Raw genomic sequence first — 22,913 nt, 5'->3', positions numbered from 1 at the left:
TGCATGCATATAACACTTACCCTGAGATCAGATATCTTTCAAATGTGTAAACATATAATGTAATACAAACATCCTTTCCTTTAAAAATAATTCCAATTATTCATACAAAACCTCTACTCATTTGAAGTAATATGACCAAAGATTTTGCTTATTTAATATCATGTATTACAATGCACTTTAGTTTTGTAAGAATCCATAGTGTATGATGGATCTAGATTACTAAAATGTACAAATATATAGTTGAAAACACACATACAAAACATTTGCCCCTACCTGAAGAAATTTAAGATCATGATTTCCTACATATTAGGTTCTTCATGTAAATCCTAATAGGAATTATTAATCCATGACTTACATTATTTTAGTATTCTAAAATATTAAGTCTTAAATTCAAAAATTAAAAATCACAATATTTAATTAATATTAATGATGCTGTTTTTTGTATTGACTCATTTTTGCACCAAACAGTACATCAGATTGATCAATTCTATTAATGTTACTAGAACTCAGTCCCCATGGATGTCCTATCACTTCAGTGGCTGATGATTCCTTTATATCACCTTTTAACACTATTTCTTGTGTCATGGCTTTTGGACTTCTTAAATTTCTAAAACAGCAGGCTATGGAGGAATCATTTACATTGAAATTGAATATTTATTATAGCAGGCTGCTAATTTTTAAAGTTCAATAGCTCTCTAGTGGTCTCATAAGAGAGTGTAACTACCTCTAAATTATTACATTGTAATAAATATGGAAATGAATGTTCTTATTATATCTTTTTCTTCTTCTTACCTGACAGGAAGGAACATTATAGATGGCTTTACATCATCAATAACTAAGAGAAAATCGGATAGATGTTCTATTTCATAGATCCTTTCTTGGTTCCATCAGATACCTATTCATTAGTTTGTTTAATGACTTGCCTTTGAAAAGCAATGAAGCTGAACTATTTCTCCTTCACCAGTTATCAAAAACACGTAGCGTGTTACTGTATTAAAACAGATATCCACCATGTCAGATTCTGCCCCACATTGATTGGCAGCAAAATATACAGACAGGAGAAACAAGCAGTATTAAATAGGACCTGGGTTTTAGGAAACCAAATTGTGACTCCCTGGGAAAGACTGATATTAACATAAGTATGATCAACTAAAAGGAAATATCACAGAGCCAGTCCAGTTCCAGATCAGAAGGAGAGACCTGGTGTAGTAGAGTGGGAATAGATACTTGAGTTTCTTGAAAGTAATAGCCAAAGTGTAAGTACATGTCTTTGTTCACTGTGTTTGAATGTCATTACAAGTCCACATACTTATTGCAAAAGCTCACTTATAATGCCAAGAATGTTATTAAGACTACTTGTTGCTTGCCTCTATGATGGGAGCCACCTTTGCCTTTAACAGGTGTCCTCTAATGTGGTCCCATGAGGTCTGTTTATCAGACTGTTTATCAGTCTCAGGAGTTAGAAACTGATGAAAAGTGGGTCTCATTGATTCTGAAGACCCATCATGGTAAGAAAGTTAAGTTCACTTGTACACTATTTCTCCACCACATATTTTTATATTCAGTTATCTATAATTTTACATAACATTTCTTACAAGATATGAAATAATGGGAAACAGACATACACAGATACTCACATGACTTATAGTTACAGCTGTTCAGACCCAGGTATTGGTACATTCTTAGAAATGAACATTTCAAGTGGCACCTGGATGGCTCACTTGATTGAATATCTGTCTCTTGATTTCAGGTCAGGTCATGATCCTAGGTGCATGTCTCTTGATTTCAGCTCAGGTCATGATCCTGGGTCGTGGGATCGAGCTCTACTTGGGCTCTGCACTAAGCACGGAACTTGCTTGGGATTCACGATCTCTCCCTCTGGCCCTCTCCCCTGCTTGTGTGATCTCTCTCTCTCTCTTTCTCTGTCTCTCTCTCTTTCTCTCTCAATTAAAAAAAAATGTTTTTTATAAGAAGAAATATACATTTTTAAATCCCCTAATAACTTTCCTTTATGCCACGTGGGGAGAGACATCAGACATCCAGAAATCACACATAGGAAAAAGAGAAATAGTAATGGAAGTCTTCATGGGGTAATGAGAATGGTCAGGAAGAAGCAAAGTGTAAAGTTCTAGCTTTGTAGCTGGGTTTCAGAGCTGAGCTTTCCGAATGGCAACATCCTGTCTTGCCCTTCACATCCAAGTTGCAAGAACTTTCAAGTGTACCTATTAAGCCCCCTTCAAATCTGTATAGTTGTTTCTATTGCTATCTTCTTAGTTCTTGACACCTTCTTTTCTTTCAAAGCTATCTCTGAGCACCTCCTAAGTACCACTTACATTTCTCTCCTTTCTCACAGCCCATTATTCCCATTATATTCTAATCATTTACAAAAAATATCTGATTATTTTATTCTCTGTGTAATATCTTTCAAGCAATTCTGACCTAGAGTGAAATGTAAAAATACTCTGACCTCAGTCTATAAAGGCCTAGATGACTTAGTTCCTAATTATTAACCTTCTCCTACTAATAACCTTCCCTCTCCTCACTGGCAAAATAATCAATAGGATCTTTGCAAATGGTCCTTCCTTTGCCTGGAATACTCTTTCCCCTACATTTCGCCCAAGTAAAGATTTCATTTTAAATGTGATTTTCTCAGAGAAGCTTTTGCTTCATTTCTCACATCAATGATGATCTTACTTCTCATCAAGTTATTTTTCTTCTCAGAGTACTTTGGTTAATTTGTGATTATAAACACATGATATGATTCTTAAAAAATGTCTATCGTAATTGAAAATTAACTCCTATATCTCCAGGACATAATAGGATTTTTGCACACAGAGTGCTCAGGAGAGAGTTGTTGAATGGGGGGGGGGGGGGGAGGGGGTCAGGACATTTGGGTGAGGGAGGCATGTAGGTGCTTTCATCTTCCTTGGGGTAATGGTGGTTGAATGAAATGATGATATCAGTTATCATCCTTAGCCTTAGAACCATGCAAAGACTATTTTCCTTACCTTTTAAATGTTCAAAATTATTTTTAGTTAGTACTTCATACCTTTTCTAAAAATGAAGGGAAAACCAGTAAGTGCAAGTTCTTGCATGCTTTTTGGAACCAGTTAGGTTATGATTGATAAAGCAATATCATCTGACAATAAATTTCTAGTTTGGTATTATCTATAAACAACTTGAATTTTAACTAAAGCAGAAATATTTACAGTGGTAGGCAATACAATAGTTCATATAATGGTATGACTCTATGGGCATCACTTTGACTCTATAGGCAAAGTGATTTTGCTTGATTAAAAATATTAACTTGGTGTAGAGGAATAAATTGTAACACATCTCCCATTAATGAAACTCCCAGTAAAATTGGACTTTCTCCATGCAGATATGAATGAATTGTTTAGAATTATATTGGAAAATGCAGCTCATAAAATAAAAGTTTATTTTGTCATATAATACAAATATTGTATTTATGGTACATAATTATTTGTGGCCATGGGTGAGGCAATGAGAATCTATGTCATAAATGTTACTACTTTCATTTTACCATAATTTATTTCTTATTTTCTTATTTCTTATTTCTTATTTTCTTATTTCTTATATTTATTTTCTCCATAAAAATAGGACCCAGTAAACATTTGGTGTATTGTTGGGTTGGTGAAGGAAGTTTCTACAAGTAGGGTTTTCTGATTGTATAAATATTCTATACAAAGCATGGGAAAGTTGGAACTAAGGTGGTATAATTCTTGAGCTATTCCAGATGTCATCTGTCCTTAAGAATCTTTCTTCATCCACTTGCTCACATTTAGTGTGGATCAGTGAGACTATGATAGTCATTAGATGTATTTGTTGATATTTCCACACCTTCTCCTTCTGGGAATATAATAGGATTCCATTTCTCTGTCTCTGTTTGTTAGATGTGGTCTTGTGAATTTATTTGACCTAGTAAATATGAATAGAAGTGACATGACACATGTCACTTCTGGGATGAAGCATTTATGAGAAAGTGCTCAATTGTTCATGTTGATGTCCCCTGCTATGGTAAACAATGGTGATCCAGATAATGGAGTTTTCAAATAAGTCTGGGTCCTTGAGGGAGGATGATATGGAACAAATCACTTTGTTGACCCAAGATTATGTGTAGCATGAAGAAGAAATAAACATTTCTGTTTAATGCCACTGAGATTTGGGGGTTGTTATAATTGTCTCATCTAGTCTGTTCTGCCTGATACAAAAGTTGGTACTAGAAGGAAGGTATTGCTATTAAAACACACACACACACACACACACACACACACACACACACACACAACTAAACCAACAACAGCAAACCTTGAAACATATATCATTGGTTTAAGGGTCAAATGGAAGATGGAAAAGAAACTGTCACCAGAGACTGAGAAGATATATCTCATGGTAAAATATTTGTAAAATTATAATCTCTGGTAAAATGAAAGGTAAAATTACGTACCTAAGGATTTTATTGCTGTAGGGAAAAGAGTAAAAAAGACAGTGGTAGTGGTGTGTGTGAGTTGCTCTTTGTCAAGTCATGTTAAAAAAAAAAGAGTTCAGAAAACACTTGCTTAGTTTGTAAACATTTATGCAATGGATATAGCCCACAAATTGAGGGAGTGGTGGGTGGTTATGATGTGTCAGTATAAGTTGATCAGTTGTAACAAATATACTATTCTGTGGGGATGATGAAAATGAAGCAGGATATTCATGTGTCTGGGGGTATGGGTAAATGGGAAATCTCTAACCTCCTCATTAATGCTAAGTTTGAAACTGAACCTGCTCTAAAAAAGAAAGTCTTTATAAAGTATTTGGGGGAGGAGGAAAGGAAGTTCTTCTGGTTTCTCCACTGCTATTTTAATATAGGATGTTGCAAAGATTTTAGCTTTCACTGATCAGAAATATATGAAGACAATCTATTTTAGTTGTGTTTTCTATCTTACAAATTTCAAATCTCCTCAAACACTTGGTATTGGACAGATAAAACTGCCTCAATAATTTAATAATTTAATAATTTAACTGATTGGCAAACTTTTTTTGGTAAGCCCTATCTTTCCATCGATACCGATGATGTTTATTATTTCTGAAATGACTTATATACTTGAAGTATTTATTGATAGTTGTTAACTTGTGTTTTTGTTTTTTGAAAATTTATTTTCTATGTTACTTCAAAGCCTAGGAAAGTTTTTCGAACTCATTGTCTCTATAATGTTCGTGATATTAATCTAAAGGAAACTAAACTCATCTCTGTTGTTCCACAGCCTCCCCCCCCACCCCCACCAGTCTCCTGTCTGTCTATGGCACGGCTGTACAATGACACCACTTCTAGAAAAGGAAAACAGATTCAAGTTTAGATAAGTGTAGTTATGTGCTTCATTTAGGGAAGTGACAATCTGGGCTAAATGTTCATGTTCGGTAAGATGAAAGTGGATGGTTTAGAGCAGCACCTCCCAGCCTCAGCACTGACATTCTAGGCTGCCTAATGCTTTGTGGTGGGGTGCTGCCCGGTGGAGAGTAGGATCCTTGTGGCATTCCTGATCTCTACCCATTAGAATTCTATTGGCCAGGAGAAGTCCCCAGTGTGACACTCCAAAGTGCCTCCAGAAATTGACAGAAATCTCCTGGGAGACAAAATTGCCCTCCGTTGAGAACTACTGTGCTAGCTAACATATATATGTGCTAGCTAACATATATATATATATACATATGTATATATATACATATGTATATATATATATATGTATATATATATATGTATATATATATATAAAATTAGGTACAATGTTTATATATGCTTAGAATATCATTATGTTTGTGAAACGATAATTAGAATCTTCTGCAGGGTCAACCAGAAATACATATTTAAATCTAGAAGTATCAAATGTATGATGAAACAAAATAAAGAAATTCTTAAGTTGTAATTTCATTTAAATGAATAAAGAAAAAGAAAGATACTCTTCAGAGATTTATTTTCTCATTGTATTAATTTCTGTTACCTCTTAAACAATACCAAAACTTTCAATAGAAAAAAAAAGGAGGGGTGCCTGGGTGGTCCAGTCCGTTGAGCATCCAGCCAGCTCAGGTCATGATCTTGCTGTTCCTGAGTTCAAGCTCCATGTTGGGCTCTGTGCTGACAGTTCAGAGCATGGAGCCTGTTTCAGATTCTCTCTCTCTCTCTCTCTCTCTCTCTCTCTCTCTGTCTCTCTGTCTGTCTCTCCCCCACTCATGCTCTGTCTCTCTCTCTCAAAAATAAATAAACATTAATAAAATTTTAAAAAGGAAACTGGGAGAGCATAATCAAATATTCAGAATCAGTTAGCTGGGATAGGAAAGTGAACACTCACAGGTACACATTCACCAACATTAAATGGGAGCTGTGCATCCAAATTTTGTTAAAATTATGCACATTTTGCTATTTTTGCTTTATAAATGTGCAAGAAACATGTGGATGCATATTTCTCTAATCAGCAAACTTTTGTTAGAAGCCCTAATAAACTAAAAAGAGAACATGCCTGCACGCTCTGATATTCCACAAATTTCCTTAATCACATTCAATTTTTCTCCATTCTTTAAACACATTTAATCCCCCCCTCCCAATTTAAATTAATGTTTTCTTTGCAGGGCAAGACAGGTTCTTTTTGATGAGTCAAAAAACATGTTACTCTGATACCGTAAAATAGCTTTCTCTTCCCTCACTGTATGCCTATACAGCCCTCTCTAGTTCTGAACCCTGAGGAAAATAAGATTTTCAGAAGTGGGAACCAAAAGGAGAATAGCATCTGATAACAATAACACATAAGCACTAGTCTGAACTTGAACAACTTGTGTTACATCTGAGTGAAGAAAATATCTACTTAGTACAGAAGAAGTGTCATATGTGGTTTCAGAAAACCAACAAAAAACAAAGCTAACAGCAAGGGCTGTTAGCACAATCACAGCAATCCAGTATGGCTTCCTAAACTAATTTGTTGTTACCTGATGGAAAGGAACAAAACAAAAAAAGAATCTCCAGCATGTCACCTTTCATTAAAATTGTGTTTCTCTGAGATTTTGTTATTTGCAATTGCTCATCTGTTAAATTAAAACTTTTAATTCTTCACAGTTTGTCACCTTTTTAATTCTGGTCTGTTGACATGCACTTTTTTCTTTTAATATAAATCCAAAGAAAGTTCAAAATGCAATTTGAAAGCAAATTAGCAACTTTGCTGGCTGCTAAAAAAAAGAAAGCTTCATGCTTCATCTGTATTGTTTTAAGTATGCTTTAAAAAAAAATGAACCAGCCATACAAAGAGGTTGTTCATCTGTTTCTTTCCTAAACAACTGCAACGTTAGCCAATGTAATGGGGTTGCTAGTAGTTTAAAGGTCTTTCCCTGTCATTTCTTCTCTTTTGTTCTATTTCAGAGGACATTGGTGATTGGAAATAAATACTTGAAGCAAACAAAAATAGGCAACAAAGAAATCTTGATATAGTAAGGAGCAGGACAAGCAAATAGAAAATAACAAAGATGTATAATAAAAATATAAAGTGAAATAACATATATTAAGCTAAACAAAAATAGAAAGGTAGATACAGGATATTTCTAGGGAGTTTAGAAGATTACAGAATAACAAATGCTCAAGACACATGAAAAATATTCAGCATCACTAATAATGAAATAAATGTAAATTAAAATCAAATGGTATAACTTGGTTTGGCGAAATTTTTAAAAGTTAAGGGGCAACAGTGCCAAGAATGTGGATTTTAAAAATGAGATCTTTTTTGTACTGTTGATGAGAATCTGGGTTGCTGCAACATTTTTGCAGAGTTTATCAACAGTTAGGAATATATTCCTGGAAAAATACAATGATTCATATGCATATGTTCAGTGTAGCATTGCTTGAAATCTCAAGAGGAGATCTGTGGAGTAATACTTAAAAAATGTAATATAAATAGTAGGTAGTGCTTCCCCTCCCTTTTTAAAATAAGTTGTCTCTGTGTATGATCTTAGAAAATGTCCGTCATCAAGTAATAATAGAATCAAATTGCAGACCTGTAGGTATGCATGTGTTTGTATGTGTATATGTGTTATGTATATATATGGTTGTTAGAACTACAGTGAATATAAAGTACCGAGTACATCTGAAAAAAAAAAAAAAAAAAAACAGAACAAAGAATCAATAAATATTCACCACCAGCGTGAGTGTTGCTTGTGCCACTCCTACCACCTACCACCACCTGGAATTGACCAGGGGCCTGTCAGACACATGCATCCTAGCAGGAGCTGATTTAGGAATTACTTAACAGAAGAAAATTGCAATTTGTGTTTAGGTTATGCACAGAGACAGAAGGCTCAGAAAGATTGTGTGCAAAAGGGCTCAAGGACACAGAGAGTTCAGCGCATTGAATCATCCCCGAGAGCGATGTTATTTTAACCCTTTTGAGACGGCTCTTTTTCATTCTCTTGGGCATTTTCAGTGCTACTGACAGGCGACATGTGGCATTCACCTGCTATTTCCAAGCATCATACTGTATGTATAGGGTAGATAATAAAGTCATTCACTTGATTTGAAACATTAGTCCAAACTTCACCCAGAAAATGATTCAGGAAGCTCCTTGGTACTTGCTCTGAGTTTCTTTCTTTCTTTCTTTCTTTCTTTCTTTCTTTCTTTCTTTCTTTCTTTCTTTTTCTTTCTTTCTTTTTTTAAATTTTTAACGTTTATTTATTATTGAGAGACAGAGAGAGAGACAGAGCATGAGCATGGGAGGGGCAGAGAGAGGGGAGACACAGAATCTGAAGCAGGCTCCAGGCTCTGAGCTGTCTGCACAGAGCCAGATGCAAGGCTTGAACTCACAAACTGCGAGATCATGACCTGAGCCCACGTTGGGCGGTTAACCAACTGAGCGACCCAGGCGCCCCAATTGCTTTGAGTTTCTAAGAGCTAGTTTGGTGCAGAGTGAGGGAACTAGGGACCTTTCTGTTGTATTCAGCCAGCAACTAAGCATTCCACTATGAGGCTATGTGTGTCTTTTGAGGAAAGAGTTATTAATTCTGAGGTTCTCTTAGGTCATGCGCCCTGCAGGTCTGAGCCTTACCTCTACTGTTCCTCATCTCTTTCCATTTGGTGGTATGCAGACGTGTAGAAGAAGGTACCTTTGGGACCTCCCTCCATGAGTTTTTAAATTTATTTTATTTTAATTTTAATAGGCTTGAGGTCTTTTATTACTTTTTTTTCCCACATTTACCATGCCATGAATTCATAGGGAATGGGTTCCAGCAGCTCAGGCTCCTTTCCATTGGTTCTCACGAAGTGTGCTTCTCTGGGTGGAGTAGGCTGGCTCTTCTTTGAACCCAAGTACCTTTCTCGTTGGCTTTCCTCTTTTCCTCCTGATCATTTTCCTTCACATGCTTCAGGAAGCTATCTTGGCTCTATGAGTGCTTAATAGGCTCAATACACGCATTAATTCTCTTGGCAAGAATCTTGCCCTTAACTTGTTTATTTACAAAAATGCCAACAGCATGCTGGGTAACATTGCAGACTCTTCCAGTTTTGCCGTGATAACATTTGTGGGGCATTCCTTTTTGAACAGTGCCCATTCCCTTGATGTCTACAATATCACCTTTCTTGTAGATTTGCATGTATGTGGCCAACGCAACAAATCCATATTTTCTAAAAAGGCCTAAAGAACATATAGCAGGTACCTCTTCTCTTTCCTTTGTGCTGGTAATTTTGGCAAATTACTGGAAGATGGGGGTGCTGGCCAAAAAGCCCTCCATGAGTTTTAATCTTTCTCCCATGGTAACAGTCAACACCAGAGAAGCTCCTTTCTCCAGGACCGGAGCCTGGGAGACTGTTGCTTTCTCATCCACAAATGTAAATCATTGACTGACTTGTGGGGCTCTTCCTTCATTATAGCTCTTAACCCTGGGAGACACATTTATTTTCTTCCTTCAAAGTAGATCAAATATCTCATTTTCATTATTCTTCTATAGCTATCATGCCATAACATGAACATTTAAAATAAATTGAACATGCTAATTGGGAATGTGACTCTCAGATAGCTCTTAATTTCTCACCAGTAAAATGATAAGGCACAATTGACAAAGGGAAGAGTGGGTTTCTGCAATTTGTGTTGTCAGGTTTCCAAGTAAGAGTGGAGGCTGATTTTTAAGTCAAGAATTAAAACATATGAAAACATTTAAATATATGAGTTTGAATTTGACATTTTACTGTTCGTTCATGGTGGGCACATGTTGTAGCTAATTTTGTTTTAACCCAGGGTGAATGGAATTTGGTTTTTCAGTTTGCTGTATTGTGCTTCAAGCTATTTTGAGTTTTTATCTATAAGCATTTCTTTTGAGCATGCCCTGGACCCAACTGACATTGCACTGATATCCCGACATAATCATTGGGGGTGGGACAGACTGTAGGAGGTGTAGAGGAAAAAAAAAGGGGGGGGTGTTTTTGAATCTCTCATTTTTTCTTGATTTTGGTTTCTCATTGTCTGCTTTTTAAAAATTTCTTACCAATAAGCTTACTATAATCTAGTTATTGTTTTGTTTTAAAGATGGGGCAAGAGCAAAATGAATGAGAGCCAATATTTTCTTTTTGTGAGGGCCTCCCACAACCCATCCACTTCAACTTGGAACAGGGTGACTTGGAGACCGAGGGCTCTGAGCCTGAAGCTTTCACAGCATTGACACAGGATTGAAGGACTTGGGGGAAGGAGAAAATTGGACCCTGAGAATCTGTCCAGCTTTTGTTCAAACAATCAATGAGAAAGATACTGGCCTTTTATGTTCTCAGCAGTCTCTTTTGAACAAACAGAGGCTGTCAGACTTCTGATTTTTTTTACCTTGTTGATTTTCTTTTCTGAAAAAATGGTACAGTACAAATAAGAGAAAATTCTCAAAGACAAGTCGGATACTGGAGTCAGTACTGCCATCAAGGCACTGATACCAAGGCTCTGGGTGAGTGTGTTCGATGTCACAGGAAGAAGGAAAAACAGAAGTACTGTGATTTGACCTTCCTGAATAAACACACAACACAATTTGAAGACCTAGTTGGACTATTTTTAGCAAAATAAGTTTTACACGGTAATAATGCATTCATAGTTAATGTTGAATAGAAATGTGACCTTTTTGCTCTCAGTTATTTTGCTTACAAGCTATATTGCAGCACTTTGTAAAGTATCTATTTATAAATTGATACATCTGACATTGAGTTGCCCTTTTATTTACTTATTTATTTTGGTTCAGGCACTAAATAAGAAAAACAAATCAGTTTTTGTTTCTTTACTAACTTAGGGTATGATAAGGTTGGTAAACTTTAGTTCAAGCTAATTTTACCAATGATACTGCACTTTTAAGATCTATGGTTATTCTAGTGGAAAATTGGTTGCAATAAGGCAAATATTTATAGGCACCCAGACTTTTTAGAACTACTCATTTTTATGTTTGCCTTTCCGACTAGTCACATATTCTATGCATACTATTTTACAATTATTTATTCTTTGTTTTCCGTATATGTGTAGAGAACACTGGGCTAAAAACTTCAGTGAATGTATGACCACAGTCCAAATAGATTTATGGGCTAAGAGCTCTCTGAAGAAGCTGTTCTGTCTATAAAATGGAGAGGGTAATATTCTGAAGATACAGATTAATGCATGAAAATATTTTAACCTAAAGTATAATAATGTAACATTTTTAAGGCAGTTAAAAGACTGGCGAAATATGTATTTGTATTTCTTTCAAAAGGACATCCTATGTGAACATCAAGGTTTTATGTGTGTGTGTGTGTGTGTGTGTGTCTATGTGTATAAATGTATATATGCACATGTATGTAAAACAATGTATATATCTGCATATAATTTATGATTGTAGATCGCCATGTACACTTAAGAAAAATCATATGTGTCAAATATGTCTATGTGATTCTAACTTAATTTGAGTTTACTTATGTAGGTGAGTGTGTATTTATATATTCACTTACTCTTAAGAATATGTTTTTCTGGAACTTTCTCTGTATGTTGGTACTTACAGCTGTTGTGGCCTAAGCATATTGGTGATAGATTTTATTAAGGTGTGGTATTGAGAGGTATGGTAGAAATAGTACTGGATATAGAGTCAGAAAACTAGTTCTGAGTCATGGCTAGGTCAAATACTCTGAGACCTTTAAGAACTTAAATCACTCTTCTGCAATCTATTGGTAATCTAATAGGTAAATCTATTACCTAGCATACAGAACTATTGGAAAGTTTAAATGTGATTATTCTAATGAAGGTGCTTTATAAGACCAAAAGTGTCATAATGCCACTTATTATCTCTATACCATTGTTTCTATGGCAAGTTTTAGGAATGGTGAGTGAGGATATGTGACATGGTAGTACCTAGAGTAGGGTAAAGGGGGCAATACTTTAAGGAGTGAGGATTTATGTACGTCCTCTTCTGGAGGGCAGAGTCTCTACTAAATTATTCATAATACTCATTCATGGGAGACTTTTTTCCCCCCTTGACTTGCTTATTCATTTCACAATTCATAATAGTATGAACGCTTGGATATTTATTTCATTATATGTTATAATCCAATGTAATTTATTTTCTTGCTCCATTTGTTCCAGTTCCGGCATTGGGGAACTCTTTCAGTTAGCCTTTCCCTATTATTGTATGGTTTCTTTTCTCTTCCTTCCTTCCTTCCTTCTCTTTCCTTCCTTCCTTCCTTCCTTCCTTCCTTCCTTCCTTCCTTCCTTCCTTCTTTCCTTCCTTCCTTCCTTCTTTCCTTCCTTCCTTCCTTCCTTCCTTCCTTCCTTCCTTCCTTCCTTCCTTCCATATTTCTTTTGCATTTTTTACTTTTTGGCACTACAAGATGTTTCAGACTCTTCTTGTATATTTCCTGTGCTGGACCTAGAATCTACTATTTCTCCAAAAAGCTGTAGTTCCCTCTATCAGAGAATGGTGTTAGAAACCAAGATCTGGATGCTAGGTGTCCTTGTTAAATCGAGGTGAAGCTGCATCTAGGCCCTCTTGGCTGGTCACAAAGCATATATGTGTGCATCTCTGCCAATTTATAAATATTTCTCTATATAACCCAGTGTATCTATATTAAGTTAAACATGGTATTTTCAACTTTAATCCATTATCACATAGATTATTCTAGTCCCCTCCTCTTCCTTATCTGTTAGCTCCAACTCCAATAATGAGAAGCCTGGCTTCCACCATTTCACTATGAGTTTACTCAGTTGTTCAGTTCGGGTGTACATGTGTAGCAGTATCAAAATTGTTAACCCATTTCTGTTAATTTTTCTGCCACTGGATAAAGATGTTCAGATTTCTTCCTACGTTTAATCTTTTACATTCTTATCCAGTCACTTGTTTAGCTCTCTTCTCTCTTTGCTCTACTACTATCTTTGGCTTCACCTTAAAAATCCTCTAAATACCCTTCCTCCCCATTTACATATAATTTCTCCAATTAATAAGTTTTAATTGTTAATGTTTATTTATTTACCTTTAGTGAGAGGGAGGGAAAGAGAGAGGAGAGAGAGAGAGAGGAAGACAGAGAATCCCAAGCAGGCTCTGTGCTGTCAGCATAGAGCCTGACCCAGGGCTCAATCTCACAAACCATAGGATCGTTACTTGAACCAGGATCAAGAGTCGGTCACTTAACAGACTAAGCCACTAGGCACCCCTCCATTTCATAAGTTTTAGTTTTGTAAGATTATGTCAAGCTGTTCGGCTGTCTTTTTTTTAACAGGTCTTGATTACAAGGAACTATTCATTTAGTTAGTATTACTCCAGAATAAATCATTAAGAAAATAAAATATTAATCATTTACTAATTTTGAACCATCGGGTGCTCTTAAGATAAATTTTGATATTAAAGCAATATTATAATTAATATGCATACAGAAATATACTTAAATTGTTTTTATTTCTTTGATTATATACTTTGAGTACAAACTGCTTCTGTTTGCCAACAATAGAAAAAAATTAGGGGGTGTATTTGGCATTGAGAAGAATTATAACCTCTATTAACTGGATCAGAGACTGTATGAAGGTATGAAATATGATGTTGTTTGTAATGCCTTTTTTTGCCTGTGGAAATGGGAACATAAGGTGGTTTTTGGAACACCTGAAGAAATATTTCATTGCATAGCTTTAGGGAAAACAGGAACAATACAGAATATTTATTATATAAATAGTCTTTGTGCAAGATCCCACAGAATCTGTGTTCTAGGTATAACAGAGGTGTCGTCCCATTAAAAAGGAAAGCTACAACAGTAGCAAAAGAATTGAAAATTTGTCGGGAAATATATGCTTACATGAGACAAGAGTATAGTCATTCCATATATGTATTCATTTATTGACTCCTGCTAGTCATTTTCACACATGTGAATTTCCATGCTCCTGTTTTTAGGCACATATATGTAAATAATTGGTTCTCAAAATATTCAACATCTAGCAGTATCCCTACAATGCACAGCACAGCCCTCCACAGAAAGGAACTACCCAGTTCAAAATGTCTATAATGCTGAGGTTGAAAAACTCTGGTCTAAAAAATGGGTATGCAGTACTGTTCATACTGTTGAAAACGCTGAGCATATGTAGATACACATTTAATTGGTGCAATGGCTTCTGACACCAATTATGCAGAGTTAGGCTTAACTTTAAAGGTTAAGGACATTGTTCTTACTTTAGACACTAGTCACGAGTTCCAGAGTCCCCAGGCCGGTTGTACCTCTAACCAGCAGGCTACAAATTTGGGGGTCCTTCCTTACCCCCTCAGGGTTTGATAATTCACTAGAACAACTCACAAAACTCAGGAAAACATTATGTTTCTGCTTTAAAGTTTTATTATAGCCAAATAGTACAAATCAGAACCAATCAAAAGAAGACTCACAAAGGGTGAGATCTGAGGGGTCCCAGACACGAAGCTTCCATGTTCTCTCCCTTTGTTATATGTCAACATGTGAAACTACACAGAGGACTGCCAACCAAGAATGCTTACCTGACCTTGATGTCCAGAGCTTTCATTGGGGTTTCATTACGCAGGTATGACTGATTGAACCATTGGCTATGTGACTGAACTCAACCTCTCCCTCCCTCTGCTTCCTGGACATCAGGCTCATATCACATGGCTTAAAACCACTATTACTCCGATCACACATTGATCTTGATGGCATGGCCGACCTGCAAACTGAATCACTTCTTATACATAAACATAAACTATCTAGGGGTCCTCAGTGATTCACTTCATTAGCCTATATTATCAGGTTCCACCATGAATAACAAAGACACTCCTATCTGAGAAATACCAAGGATTTAGAGACCCTCTCCCTGAAACCAGGGACAAAGACCAGTCAAATTCTTTGTTACATAGGAATTGGTTTAGAAAATAGATGAATATATAATGGTGAAATAACATGATTATAATCTTGATATTTATCAAATACATTTTCCAATACTGAATTTGACAAATACAGACAGGAAGCAGCCAATTGATATGTATAAAAAATGTAAATAAATAGGAAAAAATTGTATTTTCATTTAGGGAAGAGGATGAATTGAGAGTAGACCTAAAAATATATTAACTGGGATATTAATCTATAAGTTTTTATCTCTAGGGAGACAAAATTGAAATAGTTTAAATGTAATTCAGGGAATGCATATTTATTTGAAGAATTTTTTCTGACAATAGGTATATATTACTGAAATTACTATTTGAGGTAAGTGATTTTGAAATCTACAGAAACTATATTTATGTATATTAGAGGACATAGAAATGCAATAAAAAGGACATTTACAAGACCTAAGGAATAGAAGATTTAGAACAAAATAAGATGTTGGTCAATTCTCTTTATCAAACGTCAGGATATATAATACTCAGGTATTAACTGCTGAGGTACACAGATTATGAAAAATTATAATTGCTAAAGTAAAGGAAAAACGGTATGCCTAAACTGAGAGAGCTTATTTGTGTTAACTTAGAATAGATGAGATATTTGTGAAAATAATTTCAATAGAAGGTAGAATATGAGGTTTAGTTTCAGAGAGATGCATGCAAAAAGTGTATGAGACCAGAAAGGAGGAAGAAAGTAAGTTGCAAATAAACAGAAGCCTATATAACATACTGCTGTTGAAGGCTCATTAAAACAACCAAGGCAGAGTAGCAGCTTCCTAAGAAGAAAGCCATTAAGGCAAGGGACAGCACTGTGACATTTGGGAAGCAATATATCTTAAAGCGCTAGATCCAGTTCACCAAAATTTGAGGAAGAAACAATGGCTTTCTTTTGTAGCTATGGTTATAAAATCCGGGTGGGTGGGAGAAAGGACAGTGTTAAAGTTGAAAGAGTAAGACCAAGAAATGTGTCCTAGTGCACAGTGCACAAGAATAGGGACAGAAAAATGATCTAGCTTTTAAAGGAAGAACAAAAGAAATACAGTGATTGATGAAAGAATAATGAAGAATTGAATAATGTATTATCATTTTTAAAAATTCTTATTTGTTTTACAGAAGAAAAATAGTAATGAATGTTTCTAAATATTTTTAATAAAATGTGTACTGTTCCTTTCAAAGTTCATTAAATGATGCCTTCAGTGTGATCCACTTTGACAGCTTCAAAAGAAAAGTAAATGTCTTCTCAAAGATCTTTCCTGCCTTCTGATTCTAGAACTTTGACCACTGTGAGTTTTCTTTATAGCCGTCAAATATTTTCTGGCCTACAAACAGGGAAGTGTAAGAGTTCTTTGGGAAGATGCACTATTCTCCACAAAAGATGTGCTTGGATGACATGATTCATGACATTTCTTTGACACGTTGCACACCATTTTGAGTTTTAGTATGATTCATTTGTATGATGCAAAGGGAAGCAATCATCATTTGTTATTTATGGTTTGCTCTGTAATTACAATTGAAGTTACTTTTACATTGCATTTCTCATTTCTTAAAGTATCACTAGAACGTGATAGTTAATAGATAAAAAGGTATAAGGCAAATAGCTGTAAAAGTCTTAATTTGCATTTGCTAATTTATTAGCATCCTTTGTAATGCCATTGTTCTTGCATTGGTTCATGTAAGCCAAACACAGCCTGTAATCAACAGGACACCACCCTGAACTCTGCATAAATCTTTACACAGATGCCTCCTACCAGTATCATCTCCTAGGTCTGAGAACATACTTCTCTCTTAATGTATGAAAAAATATCACCATCAAGACTTTACAAAACTGCTCTCTGCTTTCATTTGTTTTTAAGGAAAGCCATACTTTATGAATTTAAATTAGTTGACCTATCAGAAGAATATCTAGGGGCACCTGGGTGGCTCAGTCAGTTGAGCATCTGACTTCAGCTCAGGTCATGATCTTGCGATTCGTGAGTTTGAACCCCACATCAGGCTCATGGCTGTCAAGGCAGAGCCCACTTTGGATCCTTTGTCTGTCTGTCTCTCTCTTTGCCCCTCCCCTGCTTGCATACCTGAGCTCTCTTTCTCTCTTAAAAATAAATAATCTTAAAAAAAAAAGAATATCTAAAGCAATTTGAACACCCGATAAGCAGAGAAATATGACTATGGAGAGGCGCTGTGGCCATCCATTAAGACATATTAAGATGGTTAGCTTTTTGATAAAAGGCAAGTAAGTTTTATCAAGAGTATAGATAAAGTAATGACTGTAGTGGATGGCCCATGCCTTCCTGTGAGTAGTGTTAATAAGGGAATTGGAAAGTTGGGGAAGAGTAATGTGAGAATCTAATATTCGCATTCCCTGATTTGACTCTTGACTCATCTTATCAAAAACTCTATTGGAATGTTAAAGGTATAGGCAGGGAAACTTGGAAATCATATAGTCCAAGCCTCGCTTTCCAGGTGGGTGTCTCTCAAAGATAATTATTTGAGAAGCGTGTCTTGAATCAACAAATGAATGAGGTAACAGAGACAGTCTAAGTAGATATAGTAGAATTTTATGGCTAGTTTCTAAGCAAATTAGAATCTATGTCTTCTGAAACTTATATAGTGTTTTTCCCATTACATCATTCTTTCTTGATTTCATACTAAATCTCCTAGTAAATAGTTGTTGATGTGCATATGTATTGAATTATTAACTGAAAATATAGTTTTATAACACTTTGTTTTGGAATGGAGTAATTCACATGGTCTGTAACCTACGTTTCCCTTCTTATCAAATGGATAATATCTATCCCAACTTTTATTAAACATACAAATATGCTTGTGTACCCAAAGGACATGGGCAGAGATATCAACAAAGACTTCTGTAAATAGTGGGATTTAGGAAGATTTTGTATGATTATGAATATGTTCATTTAAAAATATTTATTTAAAGTTATTTTTAGGGCATTTATAATGAATATAATGGTAGTATTAGTATAATTAATAATTACAACAATATATGAATATACAACATGATAGTATAATAATATATTATTATATATATATAAATATATATAAATTATATGTATATAAATTATATATAATATTATATAATAATCACAATATATATTATATATTATATTATATAATAATAATCACAATATGTAATATAAATAAGTATCGCTATTATTATATATTAATATAGTTAATAATATAATACAACCTAAAATAATTATTAAAATTATTTTTAAATATTTATGACTAGAAAATACAGGAGACATACATGATCATATTGGCAGTGTTTATTATCAAAATGTGAGACTGTGAAAAATGTTGCAGTCTTTCATCTGCATTTAGTGTTGTCTATAATGCATAATCATTACTCTTAATTTGTAAACCATATTAGTTATTGATTTTCAAAAATGTAATGATATACACAAATAATTAAAAATTCAAATTCTATTAAAAGATGCATAGTAAAAATATAAATATTTTTTGACCCCTGTCCTTCAACACTCCAGGTCCTATCCCTAAAGAGAACTGTTGCTTCTTATTTTATATAGGTAGTCTGCATGTGTGTGTGTGTGTGTGTGTGTGTGTGTGTGTGCATGTGCGTGCACTCAGGTGCCTCTATTAGCTATGACTATGTGTATAATTGATATCATTTGTAGATATATAAAATATTTGTGAATATAAATATATGGCATAAATATCCATTCCTCCTTTCTCCTTTGTTTTATACAAATAGTAGTACCTTAGTTTACTTATTCTTTAGTGTGTATGTATGCATATTTTATATGTATATATCTAAATACATGTCTATTATATATATTTGTATATATTAATTTAATATTTTCTCCTGGGGATAATTTCACAACAGTCTTTGCATATATTCCTCATTCTCTGTAAACACTACATAGCAATTTGTTGTCTGGATGTGTCATAATGAGTGCATTTGAGTGCTCCTGATGAAACTAAGTCGTTTGCAATATTTTATTATTGCAACTAATAAGCCAATAAACATACTTGTTTTAATTTGCTTCGGCAGAATAGTCAACAGAAAATTGTAGATAATTACAATTTTTTTCTGTTTACATTCTTATAATTTTCTTCAACAAACATATACTCATTTCAAAATTTTAGTTACATTAAGAACGAAAAACACTGCTAAAAACCTTATATTTAGGTGTATTAACAATATTTTACATTTGTTTTCGTCTTAGGGGTTCTAGAGTCTTTCCCACACATTTTTTACATTTAAATGGGAAACTAATGAAAATACAAATTTTTCTCACGGAAGGTTTTAAAGTATTGGCTTAATAGTTGTAACAGGATCAGGTAATAAAATGCTTCTATCCTCCTCTTGTAGGAGGATAAAATCCTACAAATAGTACTAACATTTGTTTGTTCCCCTTTTATATTAGCATATTTTATGTATGTGTACTTTAGTGTTTTTATCATTTATTTTACTCTTAAGGTATAAATAGACATTTTCAACCATTATCTATTAAGATACCTCTTTTAATTGGGGCCTAGCCACTGTAAAAAGAAAACCTTTTTATTTTTGTTGCATTAATTAAAAAAAACCCAAAACTTATTTCCCCTTACTCTTTAGGATTACTTTTTTTTAGAATGATTTGTAAAAGCTTCTAGGAAATCAGATCATATTGTGACAGACAAAGCAGAAGATGTCTGAGTTTGCTCAAAACTATGAAAAATGAGAACCTTCTCCTAGCACATTTCAATTTCAATATGCTTCTATTCTAGTGGTTTTACTAAAGCTTTTTTTGAGCATTAAGTTTGGAATCCAAGCTCGCCCACCTTATACGTACCCCTTTTTAATCACTTCATATTCCTCGACTGCTCCTCAGAACTCAAAAATGGACTTACCCAAATCTGATCCTTGACAGGATCAGATCAACCAAGGTTGATGCAGATTATGAGTTCAGTTAGTGTTTAATCATTGATACAATTCTGTTGTGCTCAGTAGAGAATTTTTTTCCAAACCTTACTGTGTACCACACCTAAAAATAACAATATAAGCACATAAATTATCAATTAAGAAAATCTAAACCACATAGCTAATTAATAGGATCCTCAAGTTGGCAGGGGAGACTATGCTTTGATCTAATTGTGGAGCAGTTCACAGATGCTAATGCAGGTAATCACACATTTAAAATTTCTTATTTTTTTCCCCTGAGAGAGACAATCACATTGAATTCACCCTCCCAACGTTGAAGGTAAAGGTAACCGATTTCCACAATTGAAGAAGTAAGAACAATCACTTTAGAAATTTCCTCTCAGCGGTTCTTTACTGCAAGGCTTAATTCCTGTAGAAAACTTTCTAATTGTCAGTCTCTCCAATCTGCTTTCAAACATTCCTAATTTTACTTGGTTTTCAATACAAGGTGGTGATTTATTTAAGGTCTTATATAGTGCTAGTTTATTCATATGTGTGAATTTTGTTCACAAAGGGAATTTCACTAAATTTGGTCAAAATATATATGTACATCAAAACCAAAGTCGTCCATACCTAGATTTGCTCTGCTTCTTCTATAGGAAGAAGGTTGAGATGAAGGTTAATTTAGCAGGTACTGTGATGCAAAAATAAAATAGCCCCAAACAAAACAAACAAAACACTAGTCTTTCACAAACTTGATGCATTGTCATTCAAATTTGTCATTCTAATGGCTAGATTTATAAGCACTGCAATTTTATTTGACAGATAATTTTTGAAACTACAATGCATGCACAAAAAATTTGATTGTTATTCTTTAGCAGAAATAATTTTGTTACCACCTTTAACAGAATCTCATTACAGAATGCCTTTGGGGAAAGGGTGGGTCAGATAGGAATAAAATGAAGAAAACAGAAACACTTTCTTAAAGTAATACAAGGAATAAATCTAAAAGTTTATCATTGTATTATAACACTATTTGGGGATATCAAAAACATTTATGACAAGCACATTTAATTCCTTTTTTGATAAGATATTGAACAAGCGGTTTTATCCCAGTGACTAAATTACATACATCAAATCGTCCTACTACTTTTAGAGATCAAGCAGAGCTAGAGACACAAAAGACTTTATATTACTAAGATTATAAGTATTTATTTAAAGAACTTCACACAGCCACCTAAAAGCAAAAGAATTGTTGTGATGATGAATAATCCACAATACTTTATTGAATTAAAAAAAAATTAGATTTATATGCTATGCTGAGTGCTATTCTACAATGTAAAATAATGTTACAAAGTAATATAAAAGTTAACCTTTCTGAGAAGCTATAGTGGTGTTTATTTATAATAAATTACACATTACATAATTACAGGGTTGTCTGGTGTTACCAGCTTACACATAATTAATTGAATAATAGTTGTTTTGCAAAGTAGATAACCAATTTAAAAATGGCTAATAGACCAATAAAAGTAAACATGTAACAGGCAAATCTCTATAAATCAACAGAAAATTTCATCCAACTTGCACAAGACCTAGTATTCAATTCATGCTGGGGAAGGTATAGAAAAGTACAATACAGATTATAACACATTCCAAACTGTGTGTCACAGTTAAGAACGAGGGAAATCCAGGGTGAAAACATGTTTTGGAAAAGTTGAAAAATTAATTTTTAAATGTTAGTTGGTATGCAAGATGCAAAGGATGAATACAGAAATATGAAAATCTTCTTCCAGTTAATGCTGTAAAATATCTTGAACACATCAAATGTAGTACATATGCACAAGCAAATAGCAATCATAAAACATTATGTTACCAATTAAATAAAATATATCAAGAGAAGTATATTTGACATGTAACCAGTAAATTATGTAAAAATAGATGGCTGAATGGAAATTTAAATATCAGCTATTAAATTAAAAATTAATGTGCTATAATTCTGCAAATATATAAAGTAAACCTTAATCACCAGAGAGTTACTGAGTAGTTGCCTTTTTATTGCGGTCCTTCTCTAGCAGGAACAGTATTGGCTGAGGAAACACTAGCTACAGTAAATAGTAAATCTCACCATTTCTGTCACTTAGCCCAGTGGAGATCCCTTTCTCACACAGGTTAAGGACAAATGAGGGTATTCCTCAGCTTTCTGGTATTCGTCTGGGTATTCGTCAGCATCAGCTTTCTTCTTATGATTTGACTGTCGTCTAGTGTGTCGGGGTCCTCTGAATGCAGAGAGTACATAGGGAGGATAAGGTGGGAAGCCTCGCATGCCCGCAGTTCTTAATTGCCTCAGCCCTAAAACAATACAAATCACTTTCTCCCATATTCCACTGGTGAGGGTTTAGAATTGTAACCCTAGCTTGGGTAGCTGCTTCCTAGCAAGGACTCTAGTATGCAAGGGGAAGCACCAGTTTTACTGGGCAGTTAGTCATTTCTCCACCAGAATGCAATAGAGCCAAGTTTATATTCCGTGTAGAGATAATTAGGATAAAAATTGCAAATCTTAAGAAAAATTTTGAAGTAAAGGTTTCTTAATTCATTACACACACACACACACACACACACACACACACACACACCCTAGTAAATGCCT

The 22,913-nt window shown here is 34.5% G+C and overlaps 1 long non-coding RNA gene and 1 pseudogene across 3 annotated transcripts in view; one reads left to right on the top strand and one right to left on the bottom strand.

Moving 5' to 3' along the window:
- The window catches only part of LOC147578604 (uncharacterized), a 473,745-nt gene that overhangs the window by 338,867 nt on the left and 111,965 nt on the right, over positions 1–22,913 (top strand). The gene's annotated exons all lie outside the window — the stretch shown is intronic.
- On the bottom strand, positions 9,230–9,680 carry LOC112866591 (large ribosomal subunit protein eL21 pseudogene; annotated as a pseudogene).

This window comes from Puma concolor, chromosome C1, assembly GCF_028749965.1.
Source record: "Puma concolor isolate L17-30 chromosome C1, mPumCon1.1.hap2, whole genome shotgun sequence".
NCBI lineage: Eukaryota > Metazoa > Chordata > Mammalia > Carnivora > Felidae > Puma > Puma concolor.
Note: the sequence above shows the minus strand (reverse complement) of the source record. Positions and strands in the feature narration are given on the sequence as shown.